Source organism: Anomaloglossus baeobatrachus, chromosome 8 (genome assembly GCF_048569485.1).
Source record: "Anomaloglossus baeobatrachus isolate aAnoBae1 chromosome 8, aAnoBae1.hap1, whole genome shotgun sequence".
Lineage (NCBI taxonomy): Eukaryota > Metazoa > Chordata > Amphibia > Anura > Aromobatidae > Anomaloglossus > Anomaloglossus baeobatrachus.
Window position 1 is genome coordinate 202,564,321 of NC_134360.1, and position 23,781 is coordinate 202,588,101.

The window sequence follows — 23,781 nt, forward strand, 5'->3', positions numbered from 1 at the left end:
AGCCAAAATTCCCTGCGGCGCGGTGCATGCTGGGAGCTGTAGTTTGATAACGGCTTGGTGCGGGCTGAAGTGTGCCCGGTGTGCGGCTGCGCAGAATGCGGGCACTTCGTAGACTAGCCTCCACATACAGAGGACTTCTGCCAGTGAGAGCCCAGCAGGCAATATTGCGGAATACACAGTGTGAGCCTCCACAGTGCGGACCCTGCAGTTCTGGGCCGGGCTTTGTGCTGTTCTGCTCAAAATGTCGGAGACTGAAAAAAATGTTTTTGACAGTGTACGGCTTCTGTGATATTGGATCTTCATCAAATGTTGCTATGGTTACTGAGGGGCAGCCTCACACTGTTATTGACAGATGGGAAGACTCAATATTTACAGCGAGGTCTCTTATTTCCATGGCTTCTGCCCTTCACCCTGTGCGCTGGCTGCCAGCCCGAGCCTGACTAATGGGCACGGCACAGTCTCCCCTCATCAGCGCTCAGAGCACCGGACCGACCCTGACTGACGGGCACGGCACAGTCTCCCCTCAGCAGCGCTCAGAGCGCCGGACCGACCCTGACTGACGGGCACGGCACAGTCTCCCCTCATCAGCGCTCAGAGCGCCGGACCGACCCTGACTGACGGACACGGCACAGTCTCCCCTCATCAGCGCTCAGAGCACCGGACCGACCCTGACTGACGGGCACGGCACAGTCTCCCCTCATCAGCGCTCAGAGCACCGGACCGACCCTGACTGACGGGCACGGCACAGTCTCCCCTCAGCAGCGCTCAGAGCGCCGGACCGACCCTGACTGACGGGCACGGCACAGTCTCCCCTCATCAGCGCTCAGAGCGCCGGACCGACCCTGACTGACGGACACGGCACAGTCTCCCCTCATCAGCGCTCAGAGCACCGGACCGACCCTGACTGACGGGCACGGCACAGTCTCCCCTCATCAGCGCTCAGAGCACCGGACCGACCCTGACTGACGGGCACGGCACAGTCTCCCCTCAGCAGCGCTCAGAGCGCCGGACCGACCCTGACTGACGGGCACGGCACAGTCTCCCCTCATCAGCGCTCAGAGCACCGGACCGACCCTGACTGACGGGCACGGCACAGTCTCCCCTCATCAGCGCTCAGAGCACCGGACCGACCCTGACTGACGGGCACGGCACAGTCTCCCCTCAGCAGCGCTCAGAGCGCCGGACCGACCCTGACTGACGGGCACGGCACAGTCTCCCCTCATCAGCGCTCAGAGCGCCGGACCGACCCTGACTGACGGACACGGCACAGTCTCCCCTCATCAGCGCTCAGAGCACCGGACCGACCCTGACTGACGGGCACGGCACAGTCTCCCCTCATCAGCGCTCAGAGCGCCGGACCGACCCTGACTGACGAGCACGGCACAGTCTCCCCTCATCAGCGCTCAGAGCGCCGGACCGACCCTGACTGACGGGCACGGCACAGTCTCCCCTCAGCAGCGCTCAGAGCACCGGACCGACCCTGACTGACGGGCACGGCACAGTCTCCCCTCAGCAGCGCTCAGAGCACCGGACCGACCCTGACTGACGGGCACGGCACAGTCTCCCCTCATCAGCGCTCAGAGCACCGGACCAACCCTGACTGACGGGCACGGCACAGTCTCCCCTCATCAGCGCTCAGAGCACCGGACCAACCCTGACTGACGAGCACGGCACAGTCTCCCCTCATCAGCGCTCAGAGCGCCGGACCGACCCTGACTGACGGGCACGGCACAGTCTCCCCTCATCAGCGCTCAGAGCGCCGGACCGACCCTGACTGACGGGCACGGCACAGTCTCCCCTCATCAGCGCTCAGAGCGCCGGACCGACCCTGACTGACGGGCACGGCACAGTCTCCCCTCATCAGCGCTCAGAGCACCGGACCAACCCTGACTGACGGGCACGGCACAGTCTCCCCTCAGCAGCGCTCAGAGCACCGGACCGACCCTGACTGACGAACACAGCACAGTCTCCCCTCATCAGCGCTCAGAGCACCGGACCGACCCTGACTGACGGGCACGGCACAGTCTCCCCTCAGCAGCGCTCAGAGCACCGGACCGACCCTGACTGACGGGCACGGCACAGTCTCCCCTCAGCAGCGTTCAGAGCGCCGGACCGACCCTGACTGACGAACACAGCACAGTCTCCCCTCATCAGCGCTCAGAGCGCCGGACCGACCCTGACTGACGAACACAGCACAGTCTCCCCTCATCAGCGCTCAGAGCACCGGACCGACCCTGACTGACGGGCACGGCACAGTCTCCCCTCAGCAGCGCTCAGAGCACCGGACCGACCCTGACTGACGGGCACGGCACAGTCTCCCCTCAGCAGCGCTCAGAGCGCCGGACCGACCCTGACTGACGAACACAGCACAGTCTCCCCTCATCAGCGCTCAGAGCGCCGGACCGACCCTGACTGACGAACACAGCACAGTCTCCCCTCATCAGCGCTCAGAGCGCCGGATCGACCCTGACTGACGGGCACAGCACAGTCTCCCCTCATCAGCGCTCAGAGCGCCGGACCGACCCTGACTGACGGGCACGGCACAGTCTCCCCTCATCAGTGCTCAGAGCACCGGACCGACCCTGACTGACGGGCACGGCACAGTCTCCCCTCATCAGCGCTCGGAGCACCGGACCGACCCTGACTGATGGGCACGGCACAGACTCCCCTCAGCAGCGCTCAGAGCACCGGACCGACCCTGACTGACGGGCACGGCACAGTCTCCCCTCATCAGTGCTCAGAGCACCGGACCGACCCTGACTGACGGGCACGGCAGTGTCTCCCCTCATCAGCGCTCAGAGCACCGGACCGACCCTGACTGACGGGCACGGCACAGTCTCCCCTCATCAGCGCTCAGAGCACCGGACCGACCCTGACTGACGGGCACGGCACAGTCTCCCCTCAGCAGCGCTCAGAGCACCGGACCGACCCTGACTGACGGGCACGGCACAGTCTCCCCTCAGCAGCGCTCAGACCACCGGACCGACCCTGACTGACGGGCACGGCAGTGTCTCCCCTCATCAGCGCTCGGAGTTTATCACTTTCTGTGTTTTTGATGCTTTTTGAGGATTGAGATCTGGGAGTTTCCTGGTTATCGCCCAAAATGTCAGTGTATAGTTCACTAACGAAGCTGAAGTTGGTTTGTTATTTGTCCAGTTTCTTATTTGGCTAGTATTTTCTGTTTTTTACAGGTTTCTCAACAAAAATGAAACATCTCAAGTATATAATAACACGCAGTCAAGTGTCCTGTGTATAATACCATGCAGTCATGTGCCCTGTATATAATACCATGCAGTCATGTGCCCTGTATATAATACCATGCAGTCATGTGTCCTGTATATAATACCACGCAGTCATGTGCCCTGTATATAATACCACGCAGTCATGTGCCCTGTATATAATACCATGCAGTCATGTGCCCTGTATATAATACCACGCAGTCATGTGCCCTGTATATAATACCACGCAGTCATGTGCCCTGTACATAATACCATGCAGTCATGTGTCCTGTATATAATACCATGCAGTCATGTGCCCTGTATATAATACCACGCAGTCATGTGCCCTGTATAGAATACCATGCAGTCATGTGTTGTTAGGGCCAGGTGGACGGGCAGACCCAGGAGGTGGATCCACTGGGCTGAACACCTCAACGAGGGCAAGGTGCCCGGTAGCCGGAGCACTAGCAGGACAGTCCGTTTAGAGGAGTGGAGTAAAGAAGTCCCTGGGACCACGGGGTCTCTGATGGTAGTCCGGGTGACGGAGCTCAGGTTCGGAGGCCGAGATATCGTCAGGCAGAGTCCGGAACCAATGGAGCGAGAAGACGGGTCACCACAGGGATCGGAGATGGCAGGAGCTGACGGGATGGCAGGCCGTCACCGTTCGGGGTCGGGTATCGTCAGGACCGGTTGGCGAGGCAGGATCAGCTCTACGAGAGAGATAGGTGAGTATATCACAGACACAAGGAGACCTGACTCCTAGCTTAGAAAGCACAAAGAACAGGCCCCGCCCACTTGGAAAGGATCCCCCTATATACCCAGTACCTGATCCTTCAATATCCTGTTGGAGGACACTGGCCCTTTAAGAAAGGGTCAATGACCGCGCGCGCGCCCTAATGCACATGCGCGAGGCCTGGGTGCCAGAAGCCAGGGCAGGGAGCGGTGAACAGGAGGCAGGGGAGCCGGCCTGGAGCAGAGCTGCCGACGGGCGCCGGGAGCGGGGACCGAGCCGCCTGGGGAGCGCAGGTGATGGGGGCTGGAGGCTGTGGAGCGGGGGACGCCTGATAGAGGAGCCGGGGAGCGAGGCAGGGAAGCCGGGGAGCGTGGCAGGTGAGCCGGGGAGCGAGGCAGGGGAGCCGGGGAGCAAGGCAGGGGACCCGGGGAGGGTGACAGTACCCCCCTCCCCACGCCCCCCTCCCCGCAACCGGGACAGGAAGGCACGAATCAGAGGAGTACCCACATTCTCCCGAGGTTCCCAGGACCTATCCTCAGGACCATACCCTGCCCAGTCCACCAGGAAGAACTGTCGGCCTCGTACGGTTTTCATGGCCACGATATCCCTTACCGCATAGATGTCATCATCAGCAATAGGAGGAGGAGCAGAACTGGCAGCAGCGGAGAAGGGACCAAGGACAACCGGCTTGAGCAGGGAGACGTGGAAGGAGTTGGGTATTCTCATTGTGGCCGGGAGCTGCAGCTTGTAGGAGACCTCATTTATTTTGCTGATGACCTTAAACGGCCCGATGTAGCGAGGACCCAGCTTGTATGATGGTAGCTTCAATCGGACGTACTTGGAAGCAAGCCAGACCAGATCTCCTGGAGAGAAACACGGGGGATCCAGACGCCTCTTGTCTGCGTGTCTCTTCATCCGCAGGGAAGCACGTCCAAGGGACGTCTTGACAGAGTCCCAAATTGTAGAAAAGTCACGGACTACAGCATCAGCAGCAGGGACATCCGAGGAAGAGGATACAGGTAATGGGACGGAAGGCTGAAGACCGTAAACGACATGGAAGGGAGAGCTGGAGGAGGACTAACTGACGTGGTGGTTATGGGAGAATTCAGCCCAAGGAAGAAGCGTGGACCAGTCGTCGTGATGGGCGTTGACGTAGTGACGTAAGAAGGATGTCAAGATCTGATTGACTCGTTCCACTTGGCCATTCGACTGAGGATGGTAGGCTGAAGAAAAGTCCAGAGTCACTCCCAGATGTTTGCAGAGAGCCCTCCAGAAGCGGGAGGTAAACTGAGTTCCTCTGTCGGACACAATGTGTGATGGAAAGCCATGCAACCGGAAGATGTGCTGTATGTAAGCGTCAGCGAGTTCCTGGGCAGAGGGCAGTCCAGCCATAGGGACGAAATGAGCCATTTTGGAGAACCAATCCACCACGACCCATATGACTGTGTGTCCGGAGGACAGGGGCAAGTCCGTAATAAAGTCCATCGCAATGTGTTGCCACGGAACAGAGGGTATAGGCAGAGGCAGAAGACGACCATATGGCAGGTGTTCCTGGCACAAGAGGAGCAGGCTGAGACAAAAGAAGCGACGTCCGTGCGAAGGGATGGCCACCAGTAGTGACGTACGATTGTACTCCATGTTTTCTTCTGACCAGCATGGCCGGCTATTTTCGAGGCATGGCCCCAGTGCAACACTTTTCTCCTGTCAGTCACAGAGACATAGGTCTTCCCAGGTGGTATCTGGGCCAGGGTGACAGGAGCCACCGGAATGATCTTCCTAGGACAGATGATGGGCTGGGATGTCTCCTCCTCCTGCTCCATGGGCATGAATGACCTGGACAAGGCATCTGCTCTTACATTCTTGTTCGCGGGTCGAAAATGGAGCTGAAAAATCGAACCTGGCAAAGAACAAGGACCACCTGGCCTGCCGTGGGTTCAGTCGCTGAGCGGACCGCAGGTATTCCAGGTTCTTGTGGTCCGTGTAATTGATCACGGGGTACACTGCTCCCTCCAGAAGGTAGCGCCATTCCTCCAGAGCCAGTTTGACTGCCAATGGCTCTCGGTCACCGATGGTGTAGTTGCGTTCAGGCGCTGAGAAGCTCTTGGAGAAGAAACCGCAAGTAACCATTTTCCCGGAGGAGGACTTCTGCATCAGCACTGCTCCGGCTCCCGAGGAGGAGGCATCCACCTCCAAGGTAAACTGTCGGTTTAACTCAGGACGGTGGAGCACAGGGGAAGAAGCAAATGCCTGTTTCAGGGAGCCAAACGCGGCGTCGGCCGCAGGTGACCAGTCCTTTGGATTAGCCCCCTTCTTGGTCAAGGCGGAGAGAGGTGCAGTCAGAGCAGAGAAGTGAGGGATGAACTGACGATAATAGTTTGCGAATCCCAGAAAGCGTTGGATTGCCTTCAGTCCGGAAGGAGGGGGCCAGTTGAGAATGGAAGAGACCTTCTCCGGGTCCATCTGCAGACCGGTATCGGAGATTACGTAACCCAAGAAGGGAAGAGAAGACTGCTCGAATACACACTTTTCGTACTTGGCGTACAGGCGATTCTCTCTCAGTCTTTGTAGTACCAGCTGCACGTTCTCTCTGTGGGTCTGGAGGTCCGGAGAGAAGACCAGGATATCGTCAAGATACACCACCACACAGACGTAGAGAAGGTCCCGGAACACGTCGTTCACCAATTCCTGAAACACTGCTGGTGCGTTACAGAGGCCGAAGGGCATCACGCAGTATTCATAGTGCCCATCGCGAGTATTGAATGCGGTCTTCCATTCGTCCCCAGAGCGGATGCGGACCAGGTTGTAGGCACCCCGAAGATCCAACTTGGTAAACACACGAGCTCCTCTAAGCCGATCAAACAATTCGGGGATGAGCGGCAGGGAGTATTTATTTTTCACGGTGATTTGGTTCAATCCCCGGTAGTCAATGCATGGGCGTAGATCGCCCTCTTTCTTCTTAACGAAGAAGAAGCCTGCTCCAGCAGGAGAGGAGGACCTCCGAATGAATCCCCTTGCTAGGTTCTCCGTGATGTAGGCAGACATGGCCCTAGTTTCAGCAGGAGACAGCGGATATAGCCGTCCTCGAGGTGGTGTAGTTCCCGGGAGTAGGTCGATGGCACAGTCATAAGGATGATGTGGCGGAAGTACCTCTGATTCCTTTTTATAAAAGACGTCCGCGAAGGACCAATAGGCCGAGGGCAGTCCCGGTAGGGAGTCCGGAACCGGAGGTCGTCGGATGGGCTGTATAGTCTTTAGACAATTCTCGTGGCAAGAGGAGCCCCTTCGGGGGATTTCACCAGTACCCCAGCTGACTGATGGTTCGTGTGTCCGTAACCAGGGGAGTCCCAGCAGGATTTGATGGGACATGTGTGGGAGGACGTAGAGAGCGATGTTCTTGGTGTGCAGGGCACCGATACGTAGTTCCACCGGCTTGGTGATCCACGAGATGGTGTCAGAGAGGGGTCTCCCATCTACAGAGGCAATCACGAGGGGTTTGTCGAGTGGAGTAACAGGCACCTGGTACTTGTCCACCGTGGCCTGCTGGATGAAATTGCCTGCTGCCCCGGAATCGAGGTACGCCTCGGCCGTGAACCGCGTCTCTCCCGTTGTCACTTGAACAGTCCACGTAACCGGGTCTGAGAGAGTCCCAGCACCTAGGGTGGCCTCTCCTACCAACCCTAGGCTTTGGAGTTTCCCGGCCTCTCTGGACAGGAGCGTAGAAGGTGTGTGCCCTCTCCGCAGTAGAAGCAGAGACCCTTGGCGAGCCGTTCTGCTCGGCGTTGTTCGGACTGCCGCAAACGGTCAATCTGCATGGGCTCGTGGACAGAGACACCAGACGACGTTGACTGAAGTACGGCGGGCTTCTGCGGAGGAGAGGAATGCCGTATCGGACGTCTCTCACGGGACACCTCTTTGGATCGTTCCTGGAATCTGAGGTCCACGCGGGTGGCTAGTGCGATCAGGGCATCCAGGGTGGAAGGAACATCGCGGCCTGCCAGCTCGTCCTTAATACGGCTGGAGAGTCCTTCCCAGAAGGCGGCGGTGAGGGCTTCATTGTTCCACCCCAATTCTGAGGCCAAAGTGCGGAAGCGGATGGCATACTGCCCTACCGTCGTAGTCCCCTGACGTAGCCTGAGAAGTGATGAGGCGGATGCAGCGGCACGTCCAGGTTCGTCAAAGGTGTTTCTGAATGCCTGCAGGAAGTCCTGGATGTTGGTAGTCACAGGGTCCTCCTTTTCCCACAAGGGGTTCATCCAGGCCAGTGCCTCACCCTCTAGATGTGACATCACAAACGCCACCTTGGCTTGGTCGGAGGCAAACAAGTGCGGAAGCAGCTTGAAATGAAGGGAGCACTGGTTTAGGAATCCCCTGCAGGTCTTGGGATCTCCGGTGTACCGGGGTGGTGAAGCCAAACGAAGTCTGGAAGCATCCGAGGAGGCTGCCTCGGGAGCTGTGGCCGTGGAATGTACAGTGGAAACCTGAGATGCCAAGGATGTGGCCGTCGCTTGTAGCGTGTTCAGGCGGGTATCCACAGAAGACATGAAGTTCAGCATGCGGGTCTGGGTCTCGCGCTGGCGTGTGAGTTCCTACTGCAAGGCCGCTAGTGCTTCGGCGGGATCCATGGCCTGTTCTTACTGTTAGGGCCAGGTGGACGGGCAGACCCAGGAGGTGGATCCACTGGGCTGAACACCTCAACGAGGGCAAGGTGCCCGGTAGCCGGAGCACTAGCAGGACAGTCCATTTAGAGGAGTGGAGTAAAGAAGTCCCTGGGACCACGGGGTCTCTGAGGGTAGTCCGGGTGACGGAGCTCGGGTTCGGAGGCCGAGATGTCGTCAGGCAGAGTCCGGAACCAATGGAGCGAGAAGACGGGTCACCACAGGGATCGGAGATGGCAGGAGCTGACGGGATGGCAGGCCGTCACCGTTCGGGGTTCGGGTATCGTCAGGACCGGTTGGCGAGGCAGGATCGGCTCTACGAGAGAGATAGGTGAGTATATCACAGACACAAGGAGACCTGACTCCTAGCTTAGAAAACACGAAGAACAGGCCCCGCCCATTTGGAAAGGATCCCCCTATATACCCAGTACCTGATCCTTCAATATCCTGTTGGAGGACACTGGCCCTTTAAGAAAGGGTCAATGACCGCGCGCACGCCCTAATGCGCATGCGCGAGGCCCGGGTGCCAGAAGCCAGGGCAGGGAGCGGTGAACAGGAGGCAGGGGAGCCGGCCTGGAGCAGAGCTGCCGACGGGCGCCGGGAGCGGGGACCGAGCCGCCTGGGGAGCGCAGGTGATGGGGGCTGGAGGCTGTGGAGCTGGGGACGCCTGATAGAGGAGCTGGGGAGCGAGGCAGGGAAGCCGGGGAGCGTGGCAGGTGAGCCGGGGAGCGAGGCAGGGGAGCCGGGAAGCAAGGCAGGGGACCCGGGGAGCGTGACATGTGTCCTGTATATAATACCACGCAGTCATGTGTCCTGTATATAATACCACGCAGTCATGTGTCCTGTATATAATACCACGCAGTCATGTGTCCTCTATATAATACCATGCAGTCATGTGCCCTGTATATAATACCACGCAGTCATGTGCCCTGTATATAATACCATGCAGTCATGTGTCGTGTATATAATACCACGCAGTCATGTGCCCTGTATATAATACCACGCAGTCATGTGCCCTGTATATAATACCACGCAGTCATGTCCCCTGTATATAATACCATGCAGTCATGTGCCCTGTATATAATACCATGCAGTCATGTGTCCTGTATATAATACCATGCAGTCATGTGCCCTGTATATAATACCATGCAGTCATGTGCCCTGTATATAATACCATGCAGTCATGTGCCCTGTATATAATACCATGCAGTCATGTGCCCTGTATATAATACCATGCAGTCATGTGCCCTGTATATAATACCATGCAGTCATGTGCCCTGTATATAATACCATGCAGTCATGTGCCCTGTATATAATACCATGCAGTCATGTGCCCTGTATATAATACCATGCAGTCATGTGCCCTGTATATAATACCATGCAGTCATGTGCCCTGTATATAATACCATGCAGTCATGTATCCTGTATATAATACCATGCAGTCATGTGCCCTGTATATAATACCATGCAGTCATGTGCCTTGTATATAATACCATGCAGTCATGTGCCTTGTATATAATACCATGCAGTCATGTGCCCTGTATATAATACCATGCAGTCATGTGCCTTGTATATAATACCATGCAGTCATGTGCCCTGTATATAATACCATGCAGTCATGTGCCCTGTATATAATACCATGCAGTCATGTTCCCTGTATATAATACCATGCAGTCTTTGTGCTGTTACGAGGGGGACACGGGGAAGCGAGCCAAGATGGGAAATGGACAGCTTCCGCCGGTCAAGGTCCACTGTGCGGTGTAAGGGACCGCCGCTATGGTCAGGAAAGAGTGAGCGGGTTGCTACTAGTGATCGTCTGGAATGTCACAGACGATCTATGTACACCGATCTGCCCTAACCCGTGAGGGTTGTATGGCACAGATCTCACGGCTCGGTGTACCTGTTGCACGGGGAAGCACAGAGGTGCCCACGCACGTGTGCCAGTGGAAGTCACGAGAATATGGCACGAGGGTAGCACAGAGGTGCCCACGCACGTGTGCTTTCAATAACCAGGTGAGTCCAATGGAGACTTGAGGAGCTCACCTGGGACAGGAACACGGCCTGTTGACGGGGGTACTGCCGGAGCAGCAAGGCAGGAACACGGCCTGCAAACGAGGTACTGCCGGAGCAGCAAGGGCCAAGCCCACAAGAGACAGTAATGCCTGAGCAGTGGCGTGGCAGCACGCTGCCAGACATCCAAACATAGAAGGACGGTCGCGCACCGCCATGATGGCAGGGGGAGCTTTTAAGGAGGTGTAGCTCCACCCAAGGGCGGGCGCGAGACGGGCGTGACTCAATCAGGGTTCGTGACGTCCTGGCCCAGCCAGTCAGGATTCAGCACATCACCAGCCTCGTCATGGGGCCGTGTGATATCAGTGAGCGAATCAGAAGACGTCACGTGGAGCACATGCTCATCCTCCTGCCTCTGGGTCATAAAGGCGGGATCCCCGGTTTCACAATGTGCAGAGACATGGGAAGTCTTGCTGCTTCCCTGAGCATCTATTCTTTGCACACTGCGCAACTTCCCAGAGCCTCCATGATGCTGAGCAGGAGAGCTCGTGGCAGGCAAGGGATGGGAGACCGCTCCATTCCCTGCAAGGGGAGAACCACTAGGTGTCACCCTTCTGCTGTGTCTCAGAGAAGGCAACTCCTGCAGACTGCACAGTCTCCCAGACCTTTGGTGCTGCTGAGCAGTAGGGCTCGTGGCCGACAAGGAATGGGGGACCACCTCATTCCTTGCAACAAGAGAGCCACGACGTGTAACATTACCCCCCCGTCTAGGGCCCCTCCCTCGCCTGCGCCTGAAGGCCGCCACCAAACCTGGGGCGCGGACATGCTCCTCCAATTCCCAGGACCTATGCTCCGGGCCACGATCGACCCACTCCACGAGGAAGTACCTCTTGCCCTGTACAATTTTTGTTCTTACTAGCTTCGCTACTTCAGGGTCGTCGGATGAGAAGCCAACCTGGGACAGCAGAGACCCCGAGGTTTTAGGTCGTACGGGTTTCAGGAGAGATACATGAAAAGTATTAGAAATAGCCCAGCGCGGAGGGAGCTGGAGTCGATATGTTACCGTGGTTACCTGCTCTATTACTGTAAACGGGCCAAGGTACCTAGGAGCAAACTCGGCTGTCTGTACCGGAAGGTTAATATGTTTAGAAGACAGCCACACTAGGTCACCAGGTGCGAAAGATGGCACAGGATATGGAAGACCCGCAGGCCTCCGCCTGAACGGTATATTATACGCACACGACGTACGGACTCCCATATTCTTCTGTACATCCTGAGCTACCGCCGGCCCCCAATAATGCCTGACCGCAGGGTCTCTGGTCCTGTCGACCCTGAAGTGACCCCTGCTTTTGGAAGCACGATCCCATGACAGCACATCATTCCGTGGGTCAGGGGGAATGAGGGTCTTACCAGGTGGCCCCTGGTCTAGGGAAACGGAAGTGACCCTCCTCACGCTGACCGGAGATGGAACAAGACACTGTGTTTCTTCCGATGGTTTCGAACATCGGGTGTCTACATGTCCCCTCTGCCCACAGGTAAAGCAATCGACCGACGGCCGAGAACCTGTGGTAGAGGAGACCACTGTGGAGATTTCCATGGGCTCCACAGAATCGTCAATAGAGCTGGCTGGGAGACCGGTCTGGTGGGGAAGGGAAGTCAGAGGCTCTGTAGACCAGGAAGACGTGGGTGCCGAAGAGACCTCGAGCCTCCGCTCCGCGTGGCGGATGTCTATGCGAGAGGCAAGCCGAATCAAGGCCTCTAAGGTGGTCGGCACGTCACGCGTGGCCAGCGCGTCTTTGACGAACCCTGCCAGACCCTCCCAGAACACAGGTACCAGGACTTTATCTGGCCAGTCCAGCTCTGCGGCGAGTATCCTGAATTGTACTGCAAAGTCCCCGACTGAAGTGGACCTTTGCCGAAGGCGTAGGAGCCGCAGCGCGGAGTCGTGGGTGACTTGAGGCCCGAGGAACACCTTTCTCATGGCCTCAAGATAAACTGGAAGGTGATTCACCACCCGATCTCCGCGCTCCCACAACGGCGTGGACCACTTTAGCGCTTTCCCTGTGAGCAGGGACTGGACGAAGGCTACCTTCGCCTTCTCAGTAGCGTAATCAGTCGCGGACAACTCCAAGTAGGTGGTAACCTGGTTTATGAAACCACGGCACTCAGAGCTGTCCCCGCTGAAGCGCTCTGGGAGCGCAAGGCGAGGCGACCTTCCGCACAATTCCACCGCTTGAGTAGCCGCCTGGGTGGCGACTGTTGCTAGAGCAGCCTTATTGGGGGAAGACCGCTCCACTGCTGCCATTCGTGACTCCAACTGCTGCACAGAACGCAGCAACTGCTGCTGCTCTTCCGCCATAGCCAGACCTTTGGCGCGACCGTAATGTTACGAGGGGGACCCGGGGAAGCGTGCCAAGATGGGAAATGGACAGCTTCCGCCGGTCAAGGTCCACTGTGCGGTGTAAGGGACCGCCGCTATGGTCAGGAAAGAGTGAGCGGGTTGCTACTAGTGATCGTCTGGAATGTCACAGACGATCTATGTACACCGATCTGCCCTAACCTGTGAGGGTTGTATGGCACAGATCTCACGGCTCGGTGTACCTGTTGCACGGGGAAGCACAGAGGTGCCCACGCACGTGTGCCAGTGGAAGTCACGAGAATATGGCACGAGGGTAGCACAGAGATGCCCACGCACGTGTGCTTTCAATAACCAGGTGAGTCCAATGGAGACTTGAGGAGCTCACCTGGGACAGGAACACGGCCTGTTGACGGGGGTACTGCCGGAGCAGCAAGGCAGGAACACGGCCTGCAAACGAGGTACTGCCGGAGCAGCAAGGGCCAAGCCCACAAGAGACAGTAATGCCTGAGCAGTGGCGTGGCAGCACGCTGCCAGACATCCAAACATAGAAGGACGGTCGCGCACCACCATGATGGCAGGGGGAGCTTTTAAGGAGGTGTAGCTCCACCCAAGGGCGGGCGCGAGATGGGCGTGACTCAATCAGGGTTCGTGACGTCCTGGCCCAGCCAGTCAGGATTCAGCACATCACCAGCCTCGTCATGGGGCCGTGTGATATCAGTGAGCGAATCAGAAGACGTCACGTGGAGCACATGCTCATCCTCCTGCCTCTGGGTCATAAAGGCGGGATCCCCGGTTTCACAATGTGCAGAGACATGGGAAGTCTTGCTGCTTCCCTGAGCATCTATTCTTTGCACACTGCGCAACTTCCCAGAGCCTCCATGATGCTGAGCAGGAGAGCTCGTGGCAGGCAAGGGATGGGAGACCGCTCCATTCCCTGCAAGGGGAGAACCACTAGGTGTCACCCTTCTGCTGTGTCTCAGAGAAGGCAACTCCTGCAGTCTCCCAGACCTTTGGTGCTGCTGAGCAGTAGGGCTCGTGGCCGACAAGGAATGGGGGACCACCTCATTCCTTGCAACAAGAGAGCCACGATGTGTAATAATGTGCCCTGTATATAATACCATGCAGTCATGTGCCCTGTATATAATACCATGCAGTCATGTGCCCTGTATATAATACCATGCAGTCATGTGCCCTGTATATAATACCATGCAGTCATGTGCCCTGTATATAATACCATGCAGTCATGTGCCCTGTATATAATACCATGCAGTCATGTGCCCTGTATATAATACCATGCAGTCATGTGCCCTGTATATAATACCATGCAGTCATGTGCCCTGTATATAATACCATGCAGTCATGTGTCCTGTATATAATACCACGCAGTCATGTGCCCTGTATATAATACCATGCAGTCATGTGCCCTGTATATAATACCATGCAGTCATGTGCCCTGTATATAATACCATGCAGTCATGTTCCCTGTATATAATACCATGCAGTCATGTGTCCAGTATATAATACCACGCAGTCATGTGCCCTGTATATAATACCATGCAGTCATGTTCCCTGTATATAATACCATGCAGTCATGTGCCCTGTATATAATACCATGCAGTCATGTGCCCTGTATATAATCCCATGCAGTCATGTGCCCTGTATATAATACCATGCAGTCATGTGCCCTGTATATAATACCATGCAGTCATGTGCCCTGTTGTGAATACACTTAAAAACACCTAAAAGAATTATAAGACTGGCACAAAAATGGGCATCAAAGTGGGCACTGAGGTATGTTATTGAAGAGGTTAAATGGCTTTGGGCCACACATTTCACACTACAATTACATACCTAGTGATGCCCCACATCAAATTATTGTCACTCCAGCCTGGCCCAAATGGGTTCTTGGCATCAGAACTGGCATCAAAGTGGGAAAATCGCCAATTTTCAGTTTGTGCAGGTCGGGAATAGATGGGACGGGGTCGGAAATGTGAGGTCAAATGTGTCTTTTTTGTAATCTCTGCAGATGAGTTGTTCCTGGAAGAAGTTCTGTCAGTCTGGACCAGATGGAAAAGATGGGAAAAGTGAACAATTCCATCCGAAAGAACGTCAGCTGTAAGTCACCATCTATAACTGCACTGTGATCTCTTGTATGTGCTGCAGCACCGATATCTACCACTGTATAGTCACCATATAGCGGTAATATCAGTGTCATCTGCTGAGGTTCCCCTATACCCTAGGATTAGGCTGTGCTACTGTAGTAATTATGGTTACCTGGTTAGGGGCCCACTCTGATGTGTCACCCCCCTGAGCTGAACCCCCAGCTACCTCTATATTCTAATCATGAATCGTGGTATCTGTTAAAGGGGCCCACTGGGAATCTTTCCCCCAGGGCCCACGAAAACCTGGAGCCGACCCTGCATCTGGCATTTGCCAGAATTGCTAGATGGCCAGTCCGACCCTGATTACAGCTCCTGTCATTGTGCACCTTTGCTACTGCATCTGACATTGTGCCTCTTGCCCCTTTGCTACTACACATTGCATTGTATCCCTCGCTCCTCTGCTACTGCGCCTGGCAATGTGCCCCTCTGCTACATGCGTATGGTAGGGTTTCCCTCGCCCCTGTACTACTTGCAAAAGGCAGCATGCCCCTCTCCTACTCTGCCTGGCAGCGAGCCTCTCTGTTGTGGCACCTAGCAGCACGCCACTCTGCTGCAATGCCTGACAGCTCCCCCACTGCCCCTTTGCTACATGCCCCTTACCCCTCTCCTACTACGCCTGGCAGCACGCCTCTCTCCTGTGGTGGCTGTTAGTGTGCCCATCTGCTGTGGTGCTTCTTGAACCCTTTTCTGCGACTTGCGCCTGGCAGTGGTCCTTTTTCCTCTGCTGCTTGAGCCTAGCAGTGCAGCCCACACCCCTCTGCTCCTGCGACGTACCACAGGTCCAGAGCTGCATCTATAGAGTAACTGATGGCTGGAGGAGCGAGCTTGAGGCTAGAGAGGCCGAATCAACCCTAATAGAAAAAACTGTCTACTGCGACTCTCTTGTTAGGACCCGTCTGAGGCCGTCGGCTCAAAAAGGCTTCATAGGACAGACTTGACACTAGCCCTTCTATCCTACAGGTTCCAAAGGAACCCCGGCCTTCACTTTTACACCCCTGTACAGAGAGACTTACCACAGGCAATGGGTTGCATCTACAGAGGAGCTGCTGGCCGGAGGAGCGAGCTTGAGGCTAGTGATAGATTCAACAATAAGTTAACCCTAGAACGCATACCTGGGGCCTCGCAGGCCTACTAGGTACTTGTTTTCTATGGTAGATTTCTATGATTGCGCATTCTAGGGTTTAATATAGCAAACGAAAAGGCAACAGTATTCATCTGCCCGGGTCACAGAAACTGATGGACTAACAGGATACAGCAGCCCTCCTATATGAAGATGAAGGCAGCACAGGGGCAAAATACTGATGAGACAACCACTCACAGCCTACCAATTCATGGAGGGGTGATTGCTCAGTATTAAAATTGCACAGGCATTATGCTTGTATATGGGGCGGGTAATTTAGTGCACAGTGCGCCTGGCTTACAGCCTATTACTGAAGCCCCCACTATTAGATCAGATGGACTACCCAGCACTCTATCATTGTGTAGCGCCCAGTGGGCAGGAGTTGTCAGGCACGGGGTCTCATACCTGAGTTACTCGTCACCGGGTCGGTGTGGTGGTCTTTGATGTCGCGTTGGCCTGCCGGGATTCGTGCCCCAAGGTGTACACCAATAAGGAGGGAAGATGATGGGGATTGTAGTAGGAAAATTATCGTGATGCCACCTGTGGTAAGCGGCCAGAGATTAGCCGCAGCTGCTGTCACTGTCCTCCGAGGCGGATGATAATAGCAGCCGAAGATAGTGTCGCTCCCCACAGGTGGAGCGATCCCCGGGGAGGATGATGAGGGGAGTAGTGATGGCGTAGGGCTTTTGTGCCGAGGTATGGGGCGGAGCTGGCTATAAGAGTCCGAGTCACATGCTGCGGTTCCAGGTGTCTTTATTCACTCTTTGTGCAGCTCTCCCATGTAGTACTGGTCACTCGCTGTGATGTGCTCCGTCGAACCTGGTTCCTTCGGAGGTCAGTTTGATGTGATGCTCGGTGGGCCCCTTTCTCCTTGCGCTCTGTTTCCCATGGCTTAAAGCTACTTGGGGACCCCGGTCTGTCTCGAGTAGTATTCTTGCCCCTATTTGCAGGTGCCGCGGTTCCACAATCGGGCCTGGTTCCATCCAAGGCCCCGGATCCTACATGACACTGTGCTTTCGGGCTCTGTGTGGCCAGGGAAGCTCGAAACCTTCCCGTCCCAGCAGATTCTGGAAATCCAACTTGAAGTGTGATCTACCCTAGGGCCTTGCACACTGAGTGGCGCCGGTTCCGACGAAACTACTAAGCTCACACATCGGCAACCGCAAGAACAACTCCTGTGTCCCACTGGAGCTCCGGCAAGATATGTCCACTCCTTTCCTCTCCTGCTGGAGAACTCCTCCTTTAATAGTTGTGTTGGCTCCTCACTCCCCCTTGTGGCTGCTCCTCCCCTGGGTCCCTGTCACTAGTGGGTGGTGCCTCCCATGTTTGAAGGCTACCTTAAGACCCTACCCTAGCCCAGTCCCCATTGGGGAGGGCAATCTGGTGGTGTATTTGAGTGTGTAAGTGTTGAAACCGGTAACGACCTCTTCCAGATCCAGGTTAAGCACTACATCTTAAATCAGGTGCAGTACTCTGTGGCGACTGAAGACTCAGGGGCGCCACATTTGCACTCCACCAGGACAGACACCCTAGTTTACAAGACCAACATAGATGGGATTGGCTGTAATCGAGAATCATGTACATAAAAATATAAATAAATGAGGTATTGGTTAATATTTTGGCCAAAATACGCAAGCTCACGACCCAACGTCAAGGGTCCTCATTGTTTTGTGAGTCCCTATACTAAAATTATAAGCAAAGCCACAGAAAAATTAAAATTTCCCAAAATTTCATTAGTTCAATATAGCAAAAAATGGGCAACAGTATTTCCCTTCCCAGGTCACAGAATGTAATGCAGTAACCGGATGGAGCAGCCCTCCTTGATAAAGATGGAGGTAACACAGGTGCAAAACACTGATGAGACCACCACTCACAACCTGCCAAATCATGGAGGGGTGATTGCTCAGTATTAACATTGCACACAGAGAAGGCCTGTATAGGGGGCTGGTCACACACATGACGTGCACAGTGCCTGGCTTACAGCCTATTAGTGACGCTCATAGTATTAGATTAGGCGGGCTGCCCAGCACTCCATCAGTGCACCCCACAATCACAGACACCCTAGTTTACAAGGCCAACATAGCTGGGCTTGGCTGCATCCTGCATCAAAAGAGATATAATGTGTAAAAATATATAATAAATTTATGTGGCATGGGTCAATATTTTGGCCAAAATATACAAGCTCGCAACCCACGTCAAGGGTCCTCATTATCTTGCGAGTCCCTACCTAACATTAAATGCAAAGCCACAGAAAAAGGAATTAAAATTACCCGAAAGTTCATAAGTTCAATATAGCAAGAAAAAACCCTAAATCTTTCTGTGGCTTTGCTTTTAATTCGCCCTTAAAGGGGTTTCCCCATGAATAAAATTAAATGTAATCAATTGAACAGGATCACAGCTGATTCTTTTTGTGAGGTAAAATATTTCCCTACTTGGTTTTAAAAAATATTTTATCTCAAAGAAAGAATAATTTGCCATCCTGTGCTGTAATGTCTGCATACTTTTTTAAGTCCTCCCCTGCCTTGGAGTATGATCAGACCATGTCCCTGTACGGTCAGACACGGCCATTACACAGTACATAGCAGGGGCACATATATAAGATATCTCCGCACAGGAACATTTTTTTTTTATTACATCCAATTCTGGAAATTATTATTATTCCAAGATTTATTGATTACAATTTATGTTAAAAATAAGTTTGCTCATGGGAAAACCCCTTTAACTAGCTAAAGCTTTTTTCCCGCCTAAATGTTGGGATCTGTCTAAGGACATCAGCTCAAAAAGGCTTCCTGGGATAGACTTGGAGCAAAATACTCCATTAATGCTGGTCCCAAAGAAACCCCGGCCTACACCCTTGAGCCTCAATACAAAGACAGTTTCATAGCTTTAACCCCTTAACGACCGCGGGCCGTAAAATTACGTCCTAAATGACATAATCTTACTGCCCGCGGTCCTCCGGCGGCAGCATGCCGCGATCGGCACACATCTCAGCTGATTTTCACAGCTGAGATGTGTGCCTGCTAGGCACGAGCAGAATCGTTATCTGCTCGTGCCGATTAACCCCTTATAATGGCGCTGTCAATACATGACAGCGCCATTATAAGCGCAATCGCGGTAAAGTTTTACTTACCGCCGAAACCGGAAGTCACGTGACGCGATCACGTGACTCCCGATAGTTGTCATGGTAGTACAGGGTCATGTGATGACTCCTGTACTACACATGAATTGGTTTCACTTTCGCTGTGCCCGGGGCACAGCAAAAGAGAAAGACAGCGTATCTGCTGTTTACAGCCTTCCAGCTGTGATCAGCAGATACTGCAGAGCGATCGGAATGCTGATCGCAATAGCCCCCTAGGGGGACTAGTAAAAAAAAAAAAAAAAAAGTAAAAAAATAAGTTTTAAAAAATTAAAAAAAAACAAAAAAACCTAAAAGTTCAAATCACCCCCCATTCGCCCCATTAAAAATTAAAGGGTTAAAAAAATAAAAAATATACACACATTTGGTATCGCCGCGTTCAGAAACGCCCGATCTATCAAAATATAAAATCAATTAATCTGATCAGTAAACGGCGTAGCGGCAAAAAAATTCCAAACGCCAAAACGACGTTTTTTTGTCGCCACAACTTTTGCGCAAAATGCAATAAGAGGCGATCAAAACGTAGCATCTGCGCAAAAATGGTACCGTTAAAAACGTCAGCTCGAGACGCAAAAAATAAGCCGTCATTGAGCCTAAGATCCCGAAAAATGAGAACGCTACGGGTCACGGAATATGGCGTAAAACGTGCGCCACTTTTTTCGGACAAATTTCCGATTTTTTTTTAACCCCTTATATAAAAGTAAACCTATACATGTTTGGTGTCTACGAACTCGCACTGACCTGAGGCATCACACCCACACATCAGTTTTACCATATAGTGAACACAGTGAATAAAATATCTCAAAAACCATAGTGCTATCGCACTTTTTTTGCAATTTTTCAGCATTTGGAATTTTTTTGCCATTTTCTAGTACACAATATGGTAAAACTGATGGTTTCATTTAAAAGTACAGCTCGTTCCGCAAAAAATGAGCCCTCACATGACCATATTGACTGAAAAATAAAAAAGTTACGTCTCTCAGAAAAAGAATGGCGAAAAAAAAAAACGGAAAGCGAAAAATCGGCCGGTCGTGAAAGGGTTAAGGTTGAAAGACCTAAGTCCATCAAGTTCATCCTAAAAGCTAATGTGTTGATCCAGAGGAAGGCAAAAACCCCATGAGGCAGATACTAATTGCCCCATATTAGGGGAAAAATTCCTTCCCGACTCCACATACGGCAATCAGACTAGTTCCCTGGATCAACGTCCCATAACAAAATCTAGTAACAATAACCTGCAATATTCTATTATTCACAAAAGGCACATTTATGCCATCCATGAACTTTTTTCTTTCAGCCGGGGTAGAAATGGAGGTGTCTGTTCGATACCTCTCCATCACTAACACCTGGGGTTGATGCCAGTTGTCAATTTACAGCTGATATCGCCCCCAAAAGTATTAATCCGATTGCCACCAAACAAGGGCAATCAGGCAAAGCCGGACAAAGCGCCAGAATTGGTGCATCTAATGCATGTGCCACTTCTGAAGTGGCTGGGGGCTGCTATTTTTAGGCTGGGAAGGGCCAAATAACCCTGTACCTTCCAAGCTTGATAATACCAACCCCCCGCTGTCTGCTTTGCCTTGGCTAGTTAATTGGTTGCACTGCAGCCTTTCAACAAACTTTATTAGCAAATTAACAGCATTCAAACTCGGACACAGACTTTTTTTTAAAAGTCTGTGTTGGAGTTCGAGCCCTGAACACCCAGTGTCTGGTATGAACCCCAAACTTTCCAGTTCAGGTTCGTTCATCTCCATTCATAACACAATATATTATAACTGACATGCAGACACTTAAGGGCACTTTACACGCTGCGATATCGCTATCGATATCGCTAGCAAGCGTACCCGTCCCCGTCGGTTGTGCGACACGGGCAAATCGCTGCCTGTGGCGCACAACATCGCTTACACCTGTCACACGGACTTTCCTTCCTTGCGACGTCGCTGTGGCCGGCAAACCACCTCCTGTCCAAGGGGGCGGTTCTCACACTGACGTCACACGGCAGCCGTCCAATAGAAGCGAAGGTGTGGAGATGAGCGGGCGGAATATCCCGCCCACCTCCTTCCTTCCTCATTGCCGGTGGAGGCAGGTAAGGAGATGTTCGTCGTTCCTGCGGTGTCACACATAGCGATGTGTGATGCCGCAGGAATGACGAACAACCAGTGGCATGTACCACCAACAATATTATGAAAAGGAGCGACGTGTCAACGATCAACGATTTTTGACGTTTTTGCGATCGTTGATCGTCGCTCCTAGCTGTCACATGCTGCGATGTCGCTAACGTCGCCGTATGTGCGTCACAAACTCCGTGACCCCGACGATATATCGTTAGCGATGTCGCAGCGTGTAAAGCACCCTTTAGCTAATATAGTATTAGAACTTGTGAAGTATTTTAATACGGTACCTTGCAATTTAGTATAAGATATAACATATCTGTTGATAATAACACTCAAGGGTAGTTCACTTCAGTACTTAAGACAATGTCTCCAACAACAGACAAGGAGAATGGACTAGACAAGATGAGATAAAAGTTCCCTCGCACTCCTAGACCTGAAGTGCTGAGATAAAGTCCAACGACACCGCCTCTTTATATCCAGAGACGTTCCCGTTCTTAAAATCAGGTATTCAGAGCACCACCGGCGCGGACTCTACTAACTCCACAGTGATCGTGACAAGGTCCCACTCGACCTCCACAGGTCTGACCCTGCGTCCACTTTTGAAACGTGGAGGTTTCAGTCACTCAGTGTTATTAATAGAAAATCACATATAACAATACCCATATAGGCATATAAGACAACACGAAATATTATCTATATGGGATCAGGGGTGTGTACCTGGGGTGTCATGTATAATACCCTCACTTGTCTTCAGTCCACAGATGACTGTTGACCACACCTAGCTGGACTCCCTTATACACACTCAGGATTTTATAGGTAATCCGTATACATTCACTCAAGTTTCCATTCAAGGAGCCTCATTGTAACATAAAACAGATATTTTATGGCGTTTTTAGTTTTACAATTTTAAAAGACGGACAAATGGAAATGATACAAATTACCAGGAGACAAAATCCAATAAAGTACAGAAGGCAAAATCCAACAAGGTACCGGAATAAAATATACAAAAATTCATCTTATTTTGGGTTCCTTAATTAGTATTATGTTTTCTTGGTTTACATAGGTGACATCACCCATTATTTGTCTGCAGGTTATATAATATATACACCTGTTGTACTGTAATAACATAAGGGTACGTGCTCCCGATCAGGACCCGCTGCGTCCTGGACTCAGCATGTCCTGACCTGGGGGGCAGAGAGTCTCCTCTGTAGGAGAACGCAGGAGACTGGAGCTGCCCGTGCCCATAATCAGGGTTCAGGGCGCTGCGGTCTCGCTTGTGTTCTCCCTATGGACACTTGTGACTCCGCAGCAAACAATTGACATGCTGCGGCTCAGGAAAGCCACATTGCTGGTGAGTTATTACTGTGGGTCACACACAGACAGTGGTCACGGGAGTTCTAGAAATCCCTTCCGCTTTGCTTGTACAGTTCAACATAGCGTTTTGGAGCACATTCGATCCAAAACGCTGCTAACCCTCATCGTGAGCACGCAGCCTAAGAGTTCACTCCTCAAGCAGTTTGCACCAGAAATTTTACAAGGGGAACTATTTACTTTAAAAGGGATTTTCCGTAGTGGACAATCATTTTAATATATTTTATAATAAAATGTAATTTTTGTCTTAAAGGGGATGTCCAGGCTTGAGGTTAACGACAGACTTTTGAATCCTAACAGGAACTGCACTGTGCGCTGTGAGGATTCGCCTGTGCCGGTAGCGGGCAGTCATGTGACCACAAGTATGTGACTTGCATACATGCATTCAGGTGCTGACACCTAGAGCAACTGCAGACTATTACCTCAAGCCTGGACAACCCCTTTAACAAACCTGAATTAAAATTCGGAAAAATAAATATTTACACACAGATTTTTCACAGGACTTATCACCAGAAAGCTCATAAAAAAAATCGCTAATTATTTTGCAGATTTTATACTGCACCCTGTACATGAGTCTCCCAAGGAGCTGAAGATACAGGAAGAAGTCACAAGAGACCCTGATTCCAACGATGTGTCACTTACTGAGCTGTTTGCTGTCAATGTTTTCTCTGCTGCAGCTCTAGCAGTTATACAGAGATCATGAATATGCTGGACTACCTGCAGCACGCCAAGTAGTCCTGAAATGATAATCTCCTGCTGATTACACAGTGATTTTATCAAAACTACACTAAGCAGCACAGTAAGTGACACATCGCTGGAATCAGGATCTCTGCCCGTACGTTATGCGGATTAGGTGGCAAACACCTCCTGACAGATTCCCTTTAAAAGATGAGTCAAATTCATTAA

General features: G+C 52.7%; 1 long non-coding RNA gene across 1 annotated transcript in view; it reads left to right on the top strand.

The window, feature by feature from the left end:
* Nucleotides 1-111: 111 nt before the first annotated feature.
* Nucleotides 112-23,781, top strand: part of LOC142248779 (uncharacterized) — a 43,080-nt gene continuing 19,410 nt past the window's right edge. The window contains exons 1-2 of the long non-coding RNA XR_012724942.1: nt 112-180; nt 15,002-15,090. This is a non-coding gene — a long non-coding RNA (uncharacterized LOC142248779). The remainder of the gene's footprint in view (nt 181-15,001; nt 15,091-23,781) is intronic.